This window comes from Mobula hypostoma, chromosome 16 (assembly GCF_963921235.1).
Source record: "Mobula hypostoma chromosome 16, sMobHyp1.1, whole genome shotgun sequence".
NCBI classification, from domain to species: domain Eukaryota; kingdom Metazoa; phylum Chordata; class Chondrichthyes; order Myliobatiformes; family Myliobatidae; genus Mobula; species Mobula hypostoma.
In genome coordinates, this window is record NC_086112.1 from 15879197 (window position 1) to 15902750 (window position 23554).

At 41.4% G+C, this 23554-nt stretch overlaps 1 pseudogene; it reads left to right on the top strand.

Moving 5' to 3' along the window:
- Positions 1–23554, top strand: part of LOC134357254 (leucyl-cystinyl aminopeptidase-like) — a 164405-nt pseudogene that overhangs the window by 137691 nt on the left and 3160 nt on the right.

A 23554-nucleotide genomic window follows, 5' to 3' on the forward strand; every position in this document is an offset into this window, starting at 1 on the left:
TTCCATGTATCAGAGCGCTGTGGATTTTACCCCATGGTTAGCTTGTTCATCGATGGTGAAGGACAATTCTTTAAGAAGATAAATTATTGAAAGGCCTAGATAGGGTTAGTGTGGAGAGAATGTTTCCAACAGTGGGGAAGTTGAGGATCAGAGGACACAGCCGCAGAACAGAAAGTCACCCCTTTAGAACAGAGATGAGGAGGAAATCTCTTTAGCCAGAGGGTGGTGAATCTATGGAATTTATTACCACAGACGGCTGTGAAGTCATTTGGTATATTTGAAGCAGAAGTTGATGGGTTAATTTGAATTTATTTATATTTTACATCTGTCCCACAACATGAGGGAGTAAAAATCCCTGCATTATGACTCCGTCGCAATGTACAGACGTGTGAATTTATAAGCCTAATGGCTTGTAGAAAGAAGCTTCCTGTAGCCAGTTAGTTCTGGCTTTAACACTGTGGTAGCATTTGCCAGACTGAAGCAGCCGAAACAGTTTATGGTTGGGATGACTGGTGTCCCTGATGATCTTCCAGGCCTTTTTTTTTTACACACCTGCTGCTGTAAATGTCCTCAATGGAGGGAAGTTCACATCCACAGATCTGCTGGGCTGTCCGTATCACTCTCTGCAGAGCCCAGCAATCAAGGTTGGTGCAGTTTCCATACCAGGTGGTGATACAGCCAGTCAGGATGCTCTCAATGGTGACCTTGCAATAGGTCTTGAGGATTTTGGGGCCCTTGCCAAAATTCTTCAGTCACCTGAGGTAGAAGAGACGCTGTTGTGCTTTTATTGCCACACAGCCAGTGTGTACAGTCCAGAACTTGAAACTACTGACCCTCTCAACTGCAGACCTATTGATGTTGATCGGGGTGAGCCTGTCTCCATTCCTTCTGTAATCTACAATCAGCTCTTTTATTTTTTGGACATTGAGGGAGAGGTTGTTATCTTGGCACCACTGTGTAAGGTGTCAAACTCTCCTCTGTAGGCTGTTTCATCACCGCTAGAAATAAGGCCAATCAAAGTCATGTCATCTGTGAACTTGATCAGTTTGGAGCCATGTGTGGCAGCACAGTCGTGGGTGTAAAGGGAGTAGAGGAGGGGACTCAGGACACAACCCTGGGGGGGGGGGAGAGGTGCATCTGTGATGAAGGTCAGAGGGGCATGGGTGAGGGAGCTCATCCTTACCAACTGTCGGCGATCCGATAGAAAGTCTAGGATCCAGCTGCACAAGGTGGAGTGCAGGCTAGGTCTTCGTGCTTCCTGTCAAGTCTGAAGGGAATTATGATGTTGGATGCTGAACTGTAGGCCAGGAACAGCATTCTAACGTATGCATCCCTCTTCTCCAGGTGAGTGAGGACAGCATGTAGTGCTGTGGCTGTGGCGTCATTAATAGACCGGCTCTGTTAGTAGGCGGTAGCATGCTGCAGATGCAGTCTTTAACTATCCTCTCAAAGCATTTGCTTATAATTGAATTGAGTGTGACAGAGCGACAGTCGTTCAGGCATGCTAACTTAGTTTTCTGAGGTACGGGGTCAATGATGGACGATTTGAAACAGGAGGGCATTACACACTGGGAGAGGGAGAGAATAAAAATGTCTGCAAACACTCCTGCCGGCTGTTCTGCACACACTTTGAGGATGCGCCCTGGGACGCTGTCCGGCCCCGCTGCCTTGCGGCTGTTGACATGTTGGAATGTTCTTTGTACCTCAGCTTCTCAGATGGCCAAAGTGCAGTTCTCATCTGCAGCTGTCATTGGGGGTTCAGTCCTATCAACCTCAAATCGAGCATAAAAAAACATATAGCTCGTCTGGGAGCGAGGCGGCAATGTGGGCTGTACTGCTGTGTTTCCTCATAAGTTCATGATGGTGTGCAGTCCCTGCCATATCCTGCGTGTGTCATTGTTACAGAGCTGTGACTGGATTTTGCCATTGTTGCCCTTTTGCCACCTTGATGGCTCTACGTAAATCATAGTGGCATCGCTTGAGCTCCTGTTAGTCTCCGGATGTGAAGGCTTTATCCTTTGTGCTGACAGCAACACGCACTGAACTAGTTATCCAAGGCTTCCGGTTTGGGTAGACCTGGACGATTTTTGGGGAGCAATGTCTTCAATGCCCTTCCGAATGAAGCTTGTGACGACCTCTGTGTATTAGGAAATGTCCTTAACTTGAAAAACCTTCCGGGTGATGCTGTCAAAGCAGTCTTGTAACATTGAGTCTGATTGGTTGGACTAGCAGTGGATATTATTTACTATGGCTGTCTCCTGTTTCTGTTTCTGCCTGTAGGTGGGCAGGAGCAAGATGGAAGGAAGAATGGTCAGACTTTCCAAACGGAGGGGCGGAGAAGTACTTTGTAGGTGTTGTGGAAGGGAGAGTAGCAGTGGTCGAGTATGCTTCCTCTCCGTGTGCCCACCTCGATGTTTTGACAAAACTTCAGTCAAGCTCTGGTCAGTACCTCTTGGGTAAAGTCTTCAGCGATGACAAAAGCAGCCTCTGGGTGTGTGGTTTCATGGATATTGATGGTTTTGCATCGTTCATTGAAAGGCAGATTGGTATCGGCCCAAGGTGGGACGTACACACTTGTAATAATAACAGACATGAATTCTCCAGGCAGCTAGGAGGGTCAACATAGCAGCAGAAGGTACTCCAGATCCGGAGAGCAAAAGGATTTGAGCGTGTGCGTGCTACTGGCGGTCGCAACAAGCATTGTTCACTATGAAACATACCCCCCTCTTCCTCCTTTACTTTTCCCAGGCTTTAATTTTCTTGATTAGTGAGGGTGTCAAAGGTAACTGGGAGAAGGCACAACAATGGAGTTCAGAAGGAAAATAAATCGGCCATGCTCAGATGGTGAAGAAGCCTCGATGGGTTGAATAGCCTCATTCTGCTCCTATGTATAATTGTCTAATCAACTTTTATGCCCTTTTCTAATTGCCCTTAAGAATGTGGTGATGAGTTGCCAGTGAAAATGCTCTCACAACCATATTGCTGAAGATTTTGAGGATGTAGACTCGGTAATGATGAAGAATAGTGAAGTATTTCGAAATCAATATGTCGTGTGACTAGAAATTGCCATTACCATGTGCCTGTTCTTGTTTTATTTTAGTCACAGATTTTGGTAGAACCTGTTAAAACGTAGAACAGTACTGTACAGGAATAGGTTCTTCAGTCCACATGTATACTGAACTATTGCCTCTACATGATCTATATCCCCCCCTCCATTCCCTGCCTCTTAAAGGGCCACTATTATACCTGCTTCCATCACTGCCCAGGGCAGAGGTAGTTCATGAGTTCATTGTCTGTTCAGTAATCTGATGACAGAGGTGAAGAAACTCTTCCTAAAGCACTAAGTGTGGGTCTTCATGCTCCTGGACCTCCTCTCTGATGGTAGTAATGAGAAAAGAGCACGTCCTGGTGATGAGGTCCTTAATGATCAATTCCGACTTTTTGAGACATCACCTTTTTGAAAATGTCTTCGCTGGTGGGCAGCCTGGTGCTGATGATGGAGCTGGCTGAGTTTGCAACCCTCTACAGCTTTATCCGACCCTGTGGAGTGGACCCTCCATAACAGATGGTGATGCAATCGTTTAACTGGTACCTGAAGTAATTCACAAGAGTCTTTGATAACATACCAAATCTCCTCAAACCCCTCATGAAATATAATGAAATCTGAGGTGAGAAATGAAAGTATTCAGATGGTATAATTCACACATTTTTGTTTAGGTACCAGTTTGGTTCCATTATTTTGAAGCTTAAGTTAAGATGCATTGTTTGAATTAATAGAAAAAAATCCCAGAATTACACCTCATTTTACTTCTGTATTGTCTTTTTTTCTAAAGTGTCTATTTAATTTCCTTTTTCTCCCCAGTCCTCTCCCCTTTCTCCCTACTCCACCTTTTCTAAAATATCTGACTCAGTTGAGTTTCTTTTATTTGCAGGTTACCATCAGATCTAGATATGATCATCTTCAATGTTGGAGCCCGTACTGATGAGGGCTGGACGTTCATGAACCGGATAGTTAATTATCTGCAATCAGGGATGGATCGAATGAAAATACTTAGAGCAATGTCAAAAACCGACAATATTGACTATCTGTACTGGTTTGTAGGGTGTTGACTTTCAAACTGAGTAATAGTTTATTGAACTAGTATTATAGTCACAATCAAGATGGAAGCAGTGCATTTATTTTCCCCTTTTCTAATCTGTTCCATTAGAAATGCTCATCATTTATGAAATAAAACATAGAACAGTACAGCACCGAAAAGGGCCCTGTGCCCCATGTGTTCAGCCAAATTAATTAAACACCTGACTAAAGGCTTAACTAAGTTAATCGCTTCTGTCCACACAATGTCTGTTTTGCTTCATTCTCCGCACATTCAAGTGCTGATCTCAGAGGCTGTTGGGTAGGTAAATGAATGTGCCTCTCTCATATTTGCTTCCACTACGACCCTTGGTAGTGCATTTCAAACTCTCACTGCTCTGGGGGAGAAGGATTCCAGCTCTCTGCTCTGTCTAAGCCTGTCACAGTCTTACAGAGCTGTCTCAGGTGTCCCTTCAAACTCTGCTGCTCCCAAGAAAACGGTGCCAAGGTAGTGTAGCGGTTAGCATCACACTATCCTGACGCTGCCTGTATGGAGTTTCCATTTTTCCCCAGTGACCTCGTGGGTTCCTGTGGGTGCTCAAATTTCCTCCCCCACTCCAAAGACGTATCGATTGGCAGGTTAACGGGTCATTGTAAACTGTCCCATGATTAGGTGAGGTTCAAATAGGTGCGTTTCTGGGTGTTATGGCATGAAGGGCTGATTCTACACTGAATCGCAATAAATAAATCAACTAAATTATAGCTCAGCGTGTTCCGGAGTTTGAAGTTCAATTGTGGCGCTGTTGTGTAAGGAGTCTCTATTCATCCTCCCTGTGGAATGCCTGAGTTTTCTCGGGGTCCTCAGCTGCCCTCTTACAGCCCAAAGACATACTGGGTACGTTAATTGGTAATTCTAATTGTCCCGTGATTAGGTTAGGGTTAATCAGGATTGTGGGGCTGCTCTGACAGTGTGCTCAAAGAGCCAGAATGGCCTGCTGTGTGCTGTATCATTGAACAAATTAATAAACTATGCAGAATGTTAAGAGTTTCTGCATAAATAGTCGTGAATGTTGTCTGCCGCATATTTAAACTGTGTGGCAGGGTGGTGATAAGTCTCTAACAAAGGATCCGTGAGGCGGATGCGCCCCTTCCCTCCGCTAGCCTACAGGTCACCCTGCAAGGTGTAGCACCTGGTTAGCTCGCCCCATCTCGGGTCACCTAAAGCGATGGGAGCAGGTGGTGGATGGTCGTGTGAGCAGCCAGAGCGCACCACAAGCCCTGGTCATGCGACCACCACAATCTCTGGAGAGTATTGATAATGGCTGGGGACACCCGTCTTGTACAGACACTGCCCAGAAAAAGGCAATGGCAAACCACTTCTGTAGAAAAATTTGCCAAGAACAATCATGGTCATGAGACCATGATCACCTCCATCATACGACATGCCACATGATGACGATGTTTAAACATTAATCAAATCTTTAACCAAACAAATTAGACCCAGCGGAGTTTACTCACATGCAATTCTGAATCATTTAATGGTTTTAAAATGCTGTGTATTGCTGGATGAATGCTCCCAAAGTTTCTCTTTACAGATTTTGAATGGTTTATCTTGTTTAATTTCTTAGGCTGTTGTACAGCAGCTTGAATCATGACACCACAAGGATACACGAATTACCCTACGTCCTTTCTGACTGCAGCATCCTGGTCGGATGTCTTTTAGCCTGGGATTTTGTTAAGGAAAATTGGGAAGAGCTAATTAAGAAGTAGGTATTTAATGCTGATATTCGGTTTTTTTTGTTTATTGTTAATATATATTCTGATTGTGTGTATCTACAGTACTGTAGATGAAAGGACTAAGAGTGGGAAGGGAGCAAGAAGAGGCAATCAAGGTTAGGAAAGGGGGAAGGCAGAGAGAAGACAGAGTGGGAAGCACCAGAGAAATATTCCGTAATGATCAATAAGCCTAGTTTTTTGGAATCAAATGAGCTTGCCTGGTATCTTTGGGCTAGGTGTGTCTGCACCTGTGCTATCCTCCGCCCCTGGCACGCCTTCTCTGCCACCTGTCCCACGCCCCTCCTACGGTGGTCCATCCTCACCATTCCCAGCATCCTTTGCTCCCACCAGGTTTACAGACTCTCTGTTCCACTTTGACAAATACAGTACTGTGCAAAAGTCTTGGGCAACCAAGCTCTATGTATGTGCCTAAGACCTTTTGAACAGTACTGTGTATATTCTGAGTATGTGTGTGTATAAAAAAAATCTGTCAATCTATGTATTACTTTTGCACATATTTTAGCATAAATATTGGTACATTTACCAGCTTATAATGTGCTGTTTCTATTCCGTGCTTTCCAGTTACTAATCAAATGTAATGAAGTTTTCTCTGCACATTGAAGTGCTACCTTTAATATTTAATAATCTGTACCACATTCTCTTTACTACGTCATGGCATCATTTTTATTTCCAGATAAGTTTGTACATATATATATCTTTTAATTCCTTACGGAATAGTGAAGTTAGTTCAAAATGGATATTGAATAATTTGTATATAAACATACTGCTCATTTTCCTACTACCATAGTTAAGCTCACTTAATAGTGTTGCCTCTGTCTCCTTCATTTTAAAAATACTGTGGGTACTAAATATTCAATTGCTTGGACTTGGAAACTTAATACAGCCCCAAAATAGAGAGCACTGTTACTTTCCACGGCCTTTCTAGACTTCAAGAGGCTCTTTTAGTTGACTTATATAACTATTTTAAGGCTTAATAAAAACAAACCTGCAAATGCTGGAATCTGAAATAAAACATAAATGCTGGAAGAACTCATCCACTCAAACAGTATATCTGGAAAAAGAAGCTAGTTCACATTTCTGGTCAATGTCCCTGTCACCAGACTGTGGAAGGAGTAGAGGGATTACAGTTTTCAAAGCAGAGCTGGAGGGAGGAAGGATTTGCAAGGAAATAAAAATGGATATGGGTTAAGACAGATCAGATTTAGGAAGTATGTGCACTGACTGTTAGGGAGGTGTTTGTAAGAAACTGGGTGAGAAAGGGATACACAAGGCAATGCAAAATGATGAGGGAACAATTTACCTGACATTGGAAAATTCATTGTTCATTTCTGAAGGTTTCATTGTGTCGAAATGGAAGATAAAAAATTGTTTTTCAAGTTTACATTGGGCTTACTGTGGCCGTGGTCAGAATGGGAATGGGATTGAGAACTGAAGTGACATACAACGGGAAGCACTAGATCACTCCTGCAGACTGGCTGCAGGTATTTATTTAATTTATTTAGTGATACACCATGGTAACAGATCCTTCTGGCCAAATGAGCCCGCGCAGACCGATTACAACCGTGTGACCTAATTCACCTACTAATCCGGACATCTTTGGGCTGTGGGAGGAAACCGGAGCACCCAGAGGAAACCCACACGGTCAAAGGGAGAGTGTACACACTCCTTACACGCAGTGGCAGAACTGAACCTGGGTCACTGATGCTGCAATCGCGTTACGCCAACTACATACAGTGTGGTCTGTACAGTGATCACACGATCTGTGCTTGGTCTCTCCAAAGCAGAGGAAGCTTAGGTCTGATCACAGTGGGCTGTAATAGGCGTCTTTGTTGTCATTAGTTTCAAATTCCAGTCTGCCAGATTGGGTGGGAAAGACGTGAGTGATAGCAACTGTACTTTAACTCCTCTTCTCTACCCTTTCCCTGACATTGAAATCAGTAAATTATGATTCTGCCATTCCATCATGGCTAATTTATTATCCCTCTCAATCCCATCCTCCTGCCTTTTCCCTGTAACCATTAACACCTGTATACTTTATTTTTATTGTAATTCTCCTGGTACCCAAGGATTTTTTAAATGTTAAAGCTGTTGATATACAGCACTGTGCAAAGTCTCGGGCACATTAGTATAGCTAGGGTGCCTAAGACTTCTGCACAGTACTGTAGTTGTCAATGTGGAGTGGACAGCAAGTTTGTAAATCTAGCGGGAGTAAAGGATGTTGTGAATGGTGATGTTGGAGTGTCACAAATGGGCATGGGACAGGTGGCAGAGAAAGAAGTGCCAGCGGGTTGGGGAGGGTGCAGACACAACCAACCCTGACACATCAGGTAAAGTCATTTTATTCCAAACAGTTGGTTTATTGATCATTACAGAATGTCTCTCTGGTGCTTCCTGCACCCTCCCATCTCCCTTCCCCTTTTCCCAATCATGATTCCCCTTTCCCTGCCCTTCCCACTCTCAGTCCACAATAGAGACCCATATCAGAATCAGGTTTATCATCACTCACAAATGTGATGATATTTGTTTTTTTGCGGCTGCAATACATAAATTACTAAAGCCGTGTGCAAAGGTCTTAGGCACCTGAGATTTATCTGTGCCTAAGACTTTTATACAGTATTGTAAATATATTTATGGTATTAAAATTCAATTTTAAATTATTTATTCCATTTGTGGAAAAATATGAAGTTCATTGCATGAAAATAATTTTTCAAACTCTAGTCGACTGGGGTGATATACTGCGTCCGGTGCTCCCGATGTGGCCTTTTATATATTGGTGAGACCCGACGCAGACTGGGAGACCGCTTTGCTGAACATTACGCTCTGTCCGCCAGAGAAAGCAGGATCTCCCAGTGGCCACACATTTTAATTCCACATCCCATTCCCATTCTGACATGTCTATCCACGGCCTCCTCTACTGTAGAGATGAAGCCACACTCAGGTTGGAGGAACAACACCTTATATTCCGTCTGGGTAGCCTCCAACCTGATGGCATGAACATCGACTTCTCTAACTTCCGCTAAGGCCCCACCTCCCCCTCGTACCCCATCTGTTACTCATTTTTATGCACACATTCTTTCTCTCACTCTCCTTTTTCTCCCTCTGTCCCTCCTAATATACCTCTTGCCCATCCTCTGGGTCAACCCCCCCCTTGTCTTTCTTCCCGGACCTCCTGTCCCATGATCCTCTCGTATCCCCTTTTGCCTATCACCTGTCCAGCTCTCAGCTCTATCCCTCCCCCTCCTGTCTTCTCCTATCATTTTGCATCTCCCCCTCCCCCTCCAGCTTTCAGGTCCCTTACTCACTCTTCCTTCAGTTAGTCCTGACGAAGGGTCTCGGCCTGAAACGTCGACTGCACCTCTTCCTACAGATGCTGCTTGGCCTGCTGCGTTCACCAGCAACTTTGATGTATGTTGCTTGAATTTCCAGCATCTGCAGAATTCCTGTTGTTTGCGTTTCAAACTCTGTTATTAGGTTTGATCTTCGATCATTTCCTTTTCAAATTATTGTCCTTGGAACAGTATCAAAATTCTCAACAAAGACCCACCTGCAGGAGGTTAGTGATGTCTGATTGTGATAACCTTAATACAGGTTTCCCCCGCCATCCGAAGGTAGAGCGTTCCTATGAAACGGTTCGTAAGCCGAAATGTCGTAAAGCGAAGAAGCAATTACCATTTATATGGGAAAATTTTGCGAGCGTTGGCAGACCCAAAAATAACCTACCAAATCATGCCAAATAACACATAAAACCTAAAATAACAGTAACATATAGTAAAAGCAGAAATGATATGATAAATACACAGCCTATATAAAGTAGAAATACTTCTCTACAACGATTGCCTGCACAGATCTCCGTAGCGAAAATCTCACGCAAGTGCTGTTGGCATAACCGCGCTCTCCAGTAACCTTTAAACTATGAAGCTGCCAAATCTACCAAATAACACGTAAAAATACACAGCCTGTATAAAGTAGAAATAATGTATGTACTGTGTAGTATCACTTACCGGAATTGGGAAAACAGCGCCGAGCACACAGATGATGGTGTGTTAGACTGAGTTGTCGCAGGCTGGGTGGTGCAGTGGCCCCCACCCTCCGGGCCGCCGACCCGATACATTGCCGCGAAGCACGCAGCAATAGCCGGGAGGCACACAGCACATCATTAAGAAAAAAGCTGAAATAAACATGCTAATTAATTAGGTGCTGCCCGGTACGTAAATGTCGACGCAGATCAGAGGCGATTGCCAATTGCATTGCCTCTGATCTGGGCCGACAATTACATGCTAGGCAGCACCTAATTAATTAGCATGTTTATTTCAGCTTTTTTCTTAAAGATGTGCTGTGTGTCTCCCGGCTACCGCTGCATTCTCCGTGAATCGGTACAGTATCTGTCTGGGGCCCGGATGTTGGGGTGGTGGGACACATGGGTGTCATCTCATCGTCAATCAGGGCAGGTAGCTCATCTTCTCCTATGACTGCCCACCTTGATGTCGAAGATCGAGGTTCGTCGTCTGCTGTGGCTGATGCAGAAGGCTTGCTTGACTGCTGAGCCTCGCGCATTTTTCTATCATACAGTTGTTTGTAAGCACTCAAACCATCCTGCAAATATCCCCTAAACCTACGTACCCTTTCAAAATTAAAGTCGTACTTTATCATTGCAGCGAAAATCTCACACAGTTGCTTCACTTTCTGCATTCGGTTGCATTCGGTTTCGATTGTTATCCTTTCCTCTTCCAATTGCATCAGCTCTTCATCTATCAGTTCTTGGTCATGGGATGCCAAAACCTCTTCAGCATCATCTTCGTCAGCTTCCACAAGCCAAACTCACTTTGTCCTTACTTCGTTCACCACGATGGAAATGCTTAATTATGTCTAGCTTTACGCTAAGTGTAACACCCTCACTCTTTTAGGCTTTTCCGACACCTTGCTAACGGCTGCTCAATGCAACGTGTTAAAGCAATGCCGTTCCGAATCCGGGGCAGAGCGGCTGCTCGGGGCGTGCGCTGCTTTTTATCACGCGCTGCCTTTCTTCGTAACAGTGGAAACACCTTCTGAAAGCGAAAACAGGGAACTAATGTCGGTCTTTCGTAACAGTGAGGTTTCGTAAAGCGAACATTCGAAAAGCGGGGGACATCTGTACATATTTTAATCTTTCAGACACATAATACATTTATTGGGAATCCTTTCGAGTAGGTTTAGTAACTCCATATAGCTTGACCAAGAAAAAGTAAAGCCTTGGTGTCGGTTGCTGCATTATATGTAGTGTGTCAATATAAAAAAGATTTTAAATAATGTGCACCTGATTATGTTGGCCATTAAATATCAGTTATATTGTCCCATCAGGTTTATAGTACAGGTACTGATTAAACAAAAAGCATATAAAAGACGGGATAAATGCAAGCAGGCTTTTTCCACTGAGGTTGGATGAGACTGGAACTAGAGGTTTGCCATGAGGAACAAATATTAGTCAAAGAGCAATAGGGCACGGATGTGGGCCCAACAAGTCTTTATAAACCACCTTGTGTATCCAGCTGGCCCCAGTTTCCTGTGTTGGGTTTCCATTCCTCCATGTACTTATCCAAGTGTTTCTTACATGATACTATTGTTGGTGCCTCAACCACTTCCTTCAACAGCTCATTCCAGATACTCACCGCCCTCAGGTTCATTTTAAATCTTTTCCCCTCTCTCCCTGAATCTAAGCCCCCTATTTTTGGATTCCCCGTTCTGTGGAAAACATCTACCATCCACCTTATGTATGCCTCTCATAATATTAAAAAGTTCATTCTCTTACATTCCAAGGAATAAAGACCCAGCCTGGTCAATCTCTCCTTATAACCCAGGACTCCTGTCCTGGCAACATCCTCGTAAATCTTTTCTGCATTCTTTCCAGTTTAACCACATCTTTTCTGTAATGGTGTAATGAGATCTGTACACAGTACTCCAATTGTGACCTCACCAAGGACTTGTACAACTGCAACATGTCCCATGCCTAGATCATCAGTACACTGATGAACGCCAGTGTGCTTAACACTGTTATTTACCACCTTGTCTGCCTGGGACAACCATTTCAATTAACTATGCAACCTTCAGTACATCCTTGGGTGTTGTGGTTGTTAAGACAAACAATATATTTCACTGTATGTTTCGATGTACATGTGATAAATAAATGTGAATTGGAATCCCTCTGTTCCATTACACTGCCATTCATAGTATAAGTCTACGGTGGTCTGACTTTCTAAGATGCATCACCTCACACTTTCTTGTTTTGAAATCCATTTGCCACTCCTCAGCCCACTCGCCTTACTGATCACAATCTCTCCATAATTCATGATAATCTTCACTATCAACAACTCCTAATTTCATGTTATCTACAAACATAGTACTCAAGCCTTGTGATTTCACATCCAAATCCTGTATATAAATAACGATTAACAAGGATCCAAACACCGTTCCCTACAGCACATCACTAGTCACTGGTCTCCATTCTGAGAAACAGCCTTCAACCACCATCCTCCACTTCTTACCTTCAAGCCAATATTTTAAATATTAAATTAGAATTTCATGTCAAACATGCATTGTGCTGCAAAGAAATATCTTCTCCTGTCATACAGAATAGTCAGAGTTTTAAAAACTTATTGTAACGATGAATCAGGAGCAAATGGGAATACATATTAAACAAAACAATCTTTACGGTCAATCTGGAACATTTGATCGAGGATTGTATTGTGACAATGGTATGCGAAAGTCTCTCCTTACTTCTTTCCTCCCATTTGCCTTCATCTCTAACTCAATGCCTCAAGCAATTGCCTTCTTGGATTCTCAGGCAATTCATGAGTATTTGGGTACAGACGAAACCAAGGCATCGTGGCCGAGGTCCCGGAGTGTACTGAAGCAACTGAACCCGATCTTTGGACGGTTTATGTGCCAGGGCAGATTGAAAAGGTTAGGGTGTCCGGACCAAACGTACTTTGAACTTTGAACTTACAGTATCATCGGGTATGGTTTGTATTATTAAAAACTTAACTGCATCCCACAGCCCAAAGGTATACTGGTTGGTAGGTTAATTGGTCATTGTAAGTCGTAAACTGTCCCATTAATAGGCTGGGATTAAGTCCACCAATTGCTGGGCAGTGTGGCTCGAAGGGCCTATTCTGCACTGTATCTTAATAAATAAATAAAAAGAAATTTTGCAACCTTCAGTCCATTCAGGTATTGTTCCTTTTTCCCATTTTTATTTTTTGAATCAAGATTATTTGCCATTCACAGTGGTTTCCAGTTAATTGAGCCTTCGGCTAATTGGGGCAGCTGCTTATATGGGACAACTTTTAAAGAACAAAAAGTAATTGAGAAAATAGCCAGGATTTCCAGAAATATATAGCTATATCAAGAGATCTGAATGAAAACACCAGGATTGTAATGGACTTTATTAAAACAGAGCAGATGAGTGTGTCCCCACTATATCATTCAGCATCTTCCCTATCAGAAACCCTGGATGAACCATGAGATCTGGAATTTGCTGAGGGCCAGATCACAGTTATTCAAGTTTGGAGGCCAAGAATGCAACATGAGTGCAGGTGTGATGTCCGGAAAGCCATCTCACGGGGGAATCGGATATCCCGAACCAAACTGCAATCAGTGACTGAGGATCGACAGCTGTGACAAGGCTTGAATGCTATCACCTCCTACAAATTTCAATCAAGTGACATGGGAGACAGCAGGGCTTGGCTTCCAGGTCAGATCAGTGCTTTCTAGGCTCACTTTGACCTTCAGAACATGGAGGAACCCTTGCAAACCCCCACTTCTCCAAATAATACTTTGATCTCGGTATCTGAAGCTGGCATGCAGACAGCAGTCAGGAGGGTAAATACAAGGAAAGCATTTGTACCTGGCCATGTACTAAAGACTTGTACTGACAACTGGCTGGTGTGTTCACTGATATCTTTAACCTCTTCCTTCAGCAGTAGGTGTCACCCACGTGCTTGAAGCAGGTTTCTATTATACCAGTGCCCAAGAAGATTGTGGTGACCTGCAAAGGTGCACCAAAGGGCTGTGTGCTTAGCTCCCTGTTCTACTCCCTTTACAGCTATGACTGTGTGGCTAAGCACATCTCCAGTACCGTATTCAAGTTTGCTGATGTCACCATTGTTGTGGACCATATCAAAGGTGCTGATGAGTCAGCATACAGAAGGAAGGGTGAAAATTTGGCTGAGTGGTGTCATAACAACAACCGCTCATTCAATGTCAGCACGATGAAGGAACTGATCGTAGACTTCAGCAGAGGGAAACCAGAGGTCCTCGTCAGAGGTGGAGGGAGTTAACAACTTTAAATTCCTGGGTGTTGCTATCTCAGAGGACCTGTCCTGGACCCAGCACGTAAACGCAATTGCAAAGAAAGCACGGCAGTGCCTCTCCTTCCTTAAGAGTCTGCAAAGATTTGGTATGATATCAAAAACTTTGACAAACTTCTGTAGCCACTTCCATTATTCACTGATTAAAGCAACAAGGAAGATGAAACGTTGCGGCGAATGTGGAAGGCGAGTGAGTGAGTGTTCAGCACTGGCTATGTGCTTTTTAATCCCTCTGTTGCCGGTAGAGAGCCTGTTCGGCCTATCACTGTGCCCAGAGGGTAGGCCTGTGCCCTTGAACTATAACTCTTACTATGATGTTACCAAGACCTGTGTTTATGGATTTGGACTATGAATTATGGACTTTTTCAGTCTTATGATTTTTATATTCTGCATTTTTGCCCATTATTTCTCACATTTTTTGTGCGAGTGGAGGGAGGGTTGGAGGGGGGCAATGTTCCTGTTGCACTTTTAGTTTTTTTTTGTGCAGGGGGGCTGGGAGGGGGATTTGGGCGTCAATATTCATATTGTGTTTTTGTGCGGGGGGGTTGGCAGACTATGTTCTTTATGTGATTCTGTTAGCTTTTCATGCAGGGGAGGAGGATTTGGGGCCAAGTTTCGCGTTGCATTTCATGCAGGGAAGGGTGTTTGGGGGTATGATGATTGTTGTTGTTGTTGTTGTTCCTTTTTTGTGTGTGGGTTTGCTTTACTCTTTGACAACAAACAATAGGTGCAGGAGTAGGCCATTCAGCCCTTTGAGCCAGCACCGCCATTCACGGTGATCATGGCTGATCATCCACAATCAGTATCCAGTTCCTGCCTTATCCCCATAGCCTTTGATTCCACTATCTTTAAGAGCTCTATCCATCTCTTTCTTGAAAGCATCCAGAGACTTGGCCTCCACAGCCTTCTGGGGCAGAGCATTCCATATATCCACCCTCACTGGGTGAAAAAGTTTTTCCTCAACTCCGTTCTAAATGGCCTACCCCTTATTCTTAAACTGTGGCATTTTCACAGTTTGTTGTCTTCTCAACTCTGCTTGATCTTTCATTGATCCTGTTATAATTACTACTCTATTGATTTGCTGAGTATGCCCTCAGGAAAATGAATCTCAGGATTGTATGTGGTAATACATATGTACTCTGATAATAAAATTTACTTTGAACTTTGATTTCATAGAAACATAGAAACATAGAAAATAGGTGCAGGAGTAGGCCATTCGGCCCTTCGAGCCTGCACCGCCATTTATTATGATCATGGCTGATCATCCAACTCAGAACCCAGCCTTCCCTCCATACCCCGTGACCCCTGTAGCCACAAGGGCCATATCTAACTTCCTTTTAAACATAGCTAATGAACTGGCCTCAACAGTTTGCTGTGGCAGAGAATTCCACAGATTCACCACTCTCTGTGTGAAGAAGTTTTTCCTAACCTCGGTCCTAAAAGGCTTCCCCTCTATCCTCAAACTGTGACCCCTCGTTCTAGACCTCCCCAACATCGGGAACAATCTTCCCGCATCTAGCCTGTCCAATCCCTTTAGGATCTTATACGTTTCAATCAGATCCCCCCTCAATCTTCTAAATTCCAACGAGTACAAGCCCAGTTCATCCAGTCTTTCTTCATATGAAAGACCTGCCATCCCAGGAATCAATCTGGTGAACCTTCTTTGTACTCCCTCTATGGCAAGGATGTCTTTCCTCAGATTAGGGGACCAAAACTGCACACAATACTCCAGGTGTGGTCTCACCAAGGCCTTGTACAACTGCAGTAGTACCTCCCTGCTCCTGTACTCGAATCCTCTCGCTATAAATGCCAGCATACCGTTCGCCTTTTTCACCGCCTGCTGTACCTGCATGCCCACTTTCAATGACTGGTGTATAATGACACCCAGGTCTCGTTGCACCTCCCCTTTTCCTAATCGGCCACCATTCAGATAATAATCTGTTTTCCTATTTTTGCCACCAAAGTGGATAACTTCACATTTATCCACATTAAATTGCATCTGCCATGAGTTTGCCCACTCACCCAACCTATCCAAGTCACCCTGCATCCTCTTAGCATCCTCCTCACTGCTAACACTGCCACCCAGCTTCGTGTCATCCGCAAACTTGGAGATGCTGCATTTAATTCCCTCATCCAAGTCATTAATATATATTGTAAACAACTGGGGTCCCAGCACTGAGCCTTGCGGTACCCCACTAGTCACCGCCTGCCATTCTGAAAAGGTCCCGTTTATTCCCACTCTTTGCTTCCTGTCTGCTAACCAATTCTCCACCCACACCAATACCTTACCCCCAATACCATGTGCTTTAAGTTTGCACACTAATCTCCTGTGTGGGACCTTGTCAAAAGCCTTTTGAAAATCCAAATATACCACATCCACTGGTTCTCCCCTATCCACTCTACTAGTTACATCCTCAAAAAATTCTATGAGATTCGTCAGACATGATTTTCCTTTCACAAATCCATGCTGACTTTGTCCGATCATTTCACCGCTTTCCAAATGTGCTGTTATCACATCCTTGATAACTGACTCCAGCAGTTTCCCCACCACCGACGTTAGGCTAACCGGCCTATAATTCCCCGGTTTCTCTCTCCCTCCTTTTTTAAAAAGTGGGGTTACATTAGCCACCCTCCAATCCTCAGGAACTAGTCCAGAATCTAACGAGTTTTGAAAAATTATCACTAATGCATCCACTATTTCTTGGGCCACTTCCTTAAGCACTCTGGGATGCAGACCATCTGGCCCTGGGGATTTATCTGCCTTCAATACCTTCAATTTACCTAACACCACTTCCCTACTAACATGTATTTCGCTCAGTTCCTCCATCTCACTGGACCCTCTGTCCCTTACTATTTCTGGAAGATTATTTATGTCCTCCTTAGTGAAGACAGAACCAAAGTAATTATTCAATTGGTCTGCCATGTCCTTGCTCCCCATAATCAATTCACCTGTTTCTGTTTGCAGGGGACCTACATTTGTCTTTATCAGTCTTTTCCTTTTTACATATCTATAAAAGCTTTTACAGTCCGTTTTTATGTTCTCTGCCAGTTTTCTCTCATAATCTTTTTTCCCCTTCCTAATTAAGCCCTTTGTCCTCCTCTGCTGAACTCTGAATTTCTCCCAGTCCTCAGGTGAGCCACTTTCTCTGGCTAATTTGTATGCTACTTCTTTGGAATTGATACTATCCCTAATTTCTCTTGTCAGCCACGGGTGCACTACCTTCCTTGATTTATTCTTTTGCCAAACTGGGATGAACAATTGTTGTAGTTCATCCATGCAACCTTTAAATGCCTGCCATTGCATATCCACCGTCAATCCTTGAAGTGTCATTTGCCAGTCTATCTTAGCTAATTCATGTCTCATACCTTCAAAGTTACCCCTCTTTAAGTTCAGAACCTTTGTTTCTGAATTAACTACGTCACTCTCCATGTTAATGAAGAATTCCACCATATTATGGTCACTCTTACCCAAGGGGCCTCTCACGACAAGATCGCTAATTAACCCTTCCTCATTGCTCAAAACCCAGTCCAGAATAGCCTGCTCTCTAGTCGGTTCCTCGACATGTTGGTTCAAAAAACCATCCCGCATACATTCCAAGAAATCCTCTTCCTCAGCACCTTTACCAATTTGGTTCACCCAGTCTACATGTAGATTGAAGTCACCCATTATAACTGCTGTTCCTTTATTGCACACATTTCTAATTTCCTGTTTAATACCATCTCCGACCTCACTACTACTGTTAGGTGGCCTGTACACAACTCCCAGCAGCGTCTTCTGCCCCTTAGTGTTACGCAGCTCTACCCATATCGATTCCACATCTTCCCGGCTTATGTCCTTCCTTTCTATTGCGTTAATCTCTTTTTTAACCAGCAACGCCACCCCACCTCCCCTTCCTTCGTGTCTATCCCTCCTGAATATTGAATATCCCTGAACGTTGAGCTCCCATCCCTGGTCACCCTGGAGCCATGTCTCTGTGATCCCAACTATATCATAATCATTTCTTTGAGACACTATGCCGATTAATTGGGACAGAAGACCTTTGCAAAATAGTTTCTACCAGTGTCAGTCACAAGTCCTTATGTGGCTATTACACACTTCACCATGCCCAGAGCAAACGTTTTTTAAATAGCATCAGATGCACATGTTATGTTATCTATTTTAGCTGACAGGTTCTGATTCAAAAAGCAGCAAATTTTTTATAATTTTGTAGGAAATTTATTGTTGGATTATGACACTACTTCATGCAGGAAGGCAATGAAGGCAGCCCATTATCTGCACTAGGTGACTGCACTGATTTTGTTCATTTACAGTCAATCAAAAGAACACGGTAACAAACTGGATGAATTCCTCCGTCGATAGCTAATAGAATTTGTTACAGTTTTGTAGTACTGTAGCAATATTGGTAGTGTTCTAATTTGTTCTGTATTTCATTTACATACGTAATTTGTTACTCAGTTAAATGGTAGTTTGTTTTTTTAAACAATCCTAACTATTAACCTGGGGGGTCGTCACGTGATGACGTGGGATTAAGACGTGTAAATCCAGCTCTCCCGTAAAAAATCAGCAAAGTACTGTTTAAACAAAGCAAAGTTGATAAGTACTTTCCGAAAACTACTTATAAGCTTCTCAAGACTATTTTACGATATGCCTCGTAAACCGCAACAGAAGAAATCTGTTGTTGCGAAGTTGCCGCGAGATGGGAAGAAAAAAGGGCCTACTGCAGCGATGGAGCCTTGGATTCAGGTTGGATCTCCTTCGGAGGAGACTCATTTTATCTCTGGCGTAGAAGAACAGGGAGCAATGGCGGCAGTAGCGGTCCCTGGGAAGAAGATGCCGGAAGTGCGCATGCGCAAAGAAGTTGGCATGCGCAAATCGATACAACTCAAACTACAAGAACCAGTCCACTGCAAGTGAAAGTGACTCAGAGTCAGAATTGGATTCCGCAGAGAATAGAGATGAAGAAGAGGAGGAAGAATTGGAAGAGACTGGAAGTAAAGGATGCGATGGAGACATAAGAGAGGCTTTATTGCAAGTAACGGCTGAACTAAGAAAATTAAGAACAGAGCTTAGAGACATGAAGATGTGCTATGATAAAGCTATGAAAAGACAGGACAAAATGGATAAGAAACTTCAAAAGTTCGAAAGAACAATGGAGCATATTAACGATAGAGTGGAAAAAACAGAAAATGATATGTTTGTCTGGAAAACGGAAACAAATTGACTGTTGGAGAAAGTGGACGTGTTGGAAAGTTTTAGTAGACGAAATAATATTAAGATTGTTGGTCTTAAAGAAGGTATAGAGGGAGATAATCCAATAGAATTTTTTCAAAGATGGATCCCGGAAACTTTGCAAATGAAAGAGGAAGACCGATCAATTGAAATTGAGCGGGCACATAGAGCTCTAAGACCAAATCCACAAGATGACCCATCTCCACAATCAATTTAAATAAAATTCTTAAGATTTCAAGACAAAGAAAGGATTCTACAGGCTGCTGCCCAAGCTGCCAAGAATAGAAAGGGGCCAGTGACAATAGAAGGGAAGAAAATTTTTTTCTACCCTGACATAAGTTATGAGCTTTTGAAAAGAAGGAAGAAATTTAATCCAGTGAAAAAAGTCCTATGGGATCACGGTTATCAATTTATATTGCTTTATCCTGCAACCTTGAAGATTTTTTTGGCTGGCGGAGAAAAAAGATTTTTTGACGATTACCAAAAAGCGGAGGAGTTTGTACGGGATTCTTTGAATATTTACCAGATACAAGAACTAACCCACGGGAGCGAGATGGATTGAAGATGAAGATTGGGTCAAGGAATAGACCTGCTGGATTTTTAAAGGCGGATGAATATATAAATATATTATTAATTATATGAGGGAGGGGAAGAAAGGTTAAAATTTGAGGAATATTAGCTGAGAATAGCGACATTAATTTTTTTTTAATTTATATATATATACATACAATTTTTTTTGTTACGGGGGAGCTGGAAGAAATACTGACCAATCGCTATGCTATTCATGTGTGCAAGCGTGGCAATAGCCACGACCCGCAAAATGCAGGGGGGTAGTGTTGTGTATCTTTTCATTCACAACATTAGTAGGGGGGTATTTTGTTTTTTCTCTGTTTGTATCATATCTATCTTTTATTTCTTTCCTTTTGCCTGTATGATTGGGAGGGAAACACATAGCAACATGGTGAAATTCAAAGAGATTCCCCAAGGAACTATGAGAGTTGAGATGTTAAGTAATGTTTTAGATTGGAGTAACTTTGTTAAGAATAATGACTAATTTATTGAATTTTTTGAGTTTTAATGTTAATGGGCTTAATGGACCGGTGAAAAGAAAAAGAATCTTAACACATATTAAGAAAATGAAGGTAGATTTAGCCTTCTTACAGGAAACGCATTTAACAGAAACAGGACATCAGAAATTAAAGAGAGATTGGGTGGGTAGTGTTGTTGCAGCTTCATTTAATTCAAAAGCGAGGGGAGTAGCAATTTTGATCAATAAAACGTTACCAATTAGAATACTAAATGTAATAACCGATTCTGCGGGGAGATATGTGATTACACACTGTCAACTTTTTTCTGAATAATGGACTTCATGAATATTTATGCACCAAATGAAAATGATGCAAAATTCATACAAGAAGCTTTTTTGAATTTGGCTGAAGCACATGAAAAAATATTAATAGGAGGAGATTTCAATTTTTGCCTAGACCCAGTCTTAGATAGATCAACTAAGGCTGTCACAAAATCGAAGGCAGTAAAGCTAGCTTTATCATTGATGAAAGATTTAAATTTGATTGATATATGGAGAAGAATTAATCCGAAAGAGACTATTTGTTCTATTCCGATAGACACAAAACTTATTCAAGGATAGAATTTTTCCTATTATCAATGCATATTCAACACGGAGTGAAAAATATGGAATATAAAGCAAGAACATTGTCAGATCAGTCTCCTCTATTAATGACAATAATAATGACTGATAAGGAAGAAGTGGCTTACAGGTGGAGATTTAATTCAACATTATTAAAACATCAAGATTTTTTTGATTTTATGAAGAAGCAGATCCAATTTTTTTTGGATACAAACTCTCATTCAGTGGATGATAAATTTATACTATGGGATGCGACAAAAGCATATTTGAGTGGTCAGATAATAAGTTATATGACTAAAATTAAGAAAGAATATATGGCAGAACTGGATCAATTGGAAAAAGAGATTACAAAATTAGAAAAAGAATCTCAAAGACATATGACAGAAGAAAAACGAAGGCAACTTGTCAATAAGTTACAATATAATACGCTTCAGACATACAGAATGGAAAAAGCAATCATAAGAACTAAGCAAAGGTATTATGAGTTAGGTGAGAGAGCACATAAAATTCTTGCTTGGTAGTTGAAAACAGAACAAGCTTCCAAAACGATAAATGCAATTAGAACAAGTGCAAATAAAATTACTTATAAACCTTTAGAAATTAATAAAACCTTCAAAAGTTTCTATTCTGAATTATATCAATCAGAATCACAAAATGATGTTAATGAGATAGAAAGGTTTTTATCACAAGTAACTCTTCCAAAATTGAATTTGGAAGAACAGAAGGGATTAGATATGCCTTTTACATTAAAAGAGGATGAAGAAGATTTAGGATCACTCCAAAGTAATATATCTCCAGGAGAGGATGGTTTTCCACCTGAATTTTATAAAAAGTTTAAAGATTTATTATTTCCTCCCTTTATGGAGTTAATATGCCAAACAGAAAAAATACATAAACTCCCAGAATCTTTTTCAACAGCAATTATAATAGTATTGCCAAAAAAGAACAGAGATCCTTTAAAACCAACATCATATAGGCCTATTTCTTTGTTGAACACAGATCATAAAATAATAGCAAAAATTTTATCGAATAGATTATCTAAATATTTACCAAAATTAATACATATGGATCAAACAGGATTTATTAAAAATAGACAATTGGCAGATAATGTAACTCGGCTACTCAGTATAATTCATTTGGCATAAAAAAGGGAGGAGATGAGTATAGTAGTGGCCTTAGATGCAGAAAAAGCATTTGATAGATTGGAATGGGATTTTTTATTTGAAGTATTAGAAAAATATGGGTTAGGAACATCTTTTATAAACTGGATTAAAACTTTAAGTACTAACCCTAATGCTAAAGTAGTGACAAATAGTCAAATTTCAACACCATTCCAGTTAAAAAGGTCAACTAGACAAGGTTGTCCATTATCACCTGCTTTATTTGTACTGGCGATAGAGCCATTAGCGGAACTAATTAGATTTGATCCAGATATTAAGGGTTTTAGAGTTAATCAGGAGTAATATAAAATTAATCTATTTGCTGATGATGTTTTGATTTACTTAACAAACCCACAGCATTCGTTACATAAATTACCTTCTAGATTGGATGAATATGGGAAAATATCAGGGTATAAAATAAATTGGGATAAAAGTGAAATTTTACCTCTTACTAAAGGAGACTATAGCCAATGTCGACTTGCAACCCAATTTAGATGGCCGGTAAATGGTATAAAGTATTTAGGTATAAGACTTGATAATGATGTAAAGAATTTATATAAATTTAATTATTTATCACTATTGAAAAAAATTCAAGAAGATCTTGACAAATGGATGATACTACCAGTAACATTAGTGGGTAGAGTCAATGTTGTAAAAATGAATATATTTCCTAGATTACAGTACTTGTTTCAAACATTACCAATACAATTGCCACAGAAATTTTTTCAAGAGTTAAGAAAATGTGTGAGAAAATTTCTTTGGAAAGGTAAGATGTCAAGAATATCATTGGAAAGATTGACATGGAAATTTGAATTAGGAGGGTTACAACTTCCAAACTTTAAGAACTATTATAAAGCAAATCAACTTAGATTTATTGCATCTTTCTTTGGTGAACGAAAACCGGCATGGATTAGAATAGAATTAGCTAAGATAGGAGAAAATACACCCGAAGATTTTATATATAAATGGGAATCTAAATGGATACGGGAAAAGAAAGAATCTCCTATATTAAAACATTTGATTTATCTATGGAATAAGATAAATGTTGATAATGAAATAAAGAAATCTATATTAACAAGGAGACCTTTGTTCCAAAACAGACTTATTCCTTTTACAATGGATAATCAACTTTTATATAATTGGTACCAAAGAGGGATTAGATCTATAGGAGACTGTTATGAACGAGGTATATTGATGTCATTTGAACAACTAAAGAATAAATATCAAATAACACTTTCTTTTGTTACCTTCAATTAAGGGCTTACTTAAAAGGCAAACTGGGTCAAACAATGTTTTTGCCAA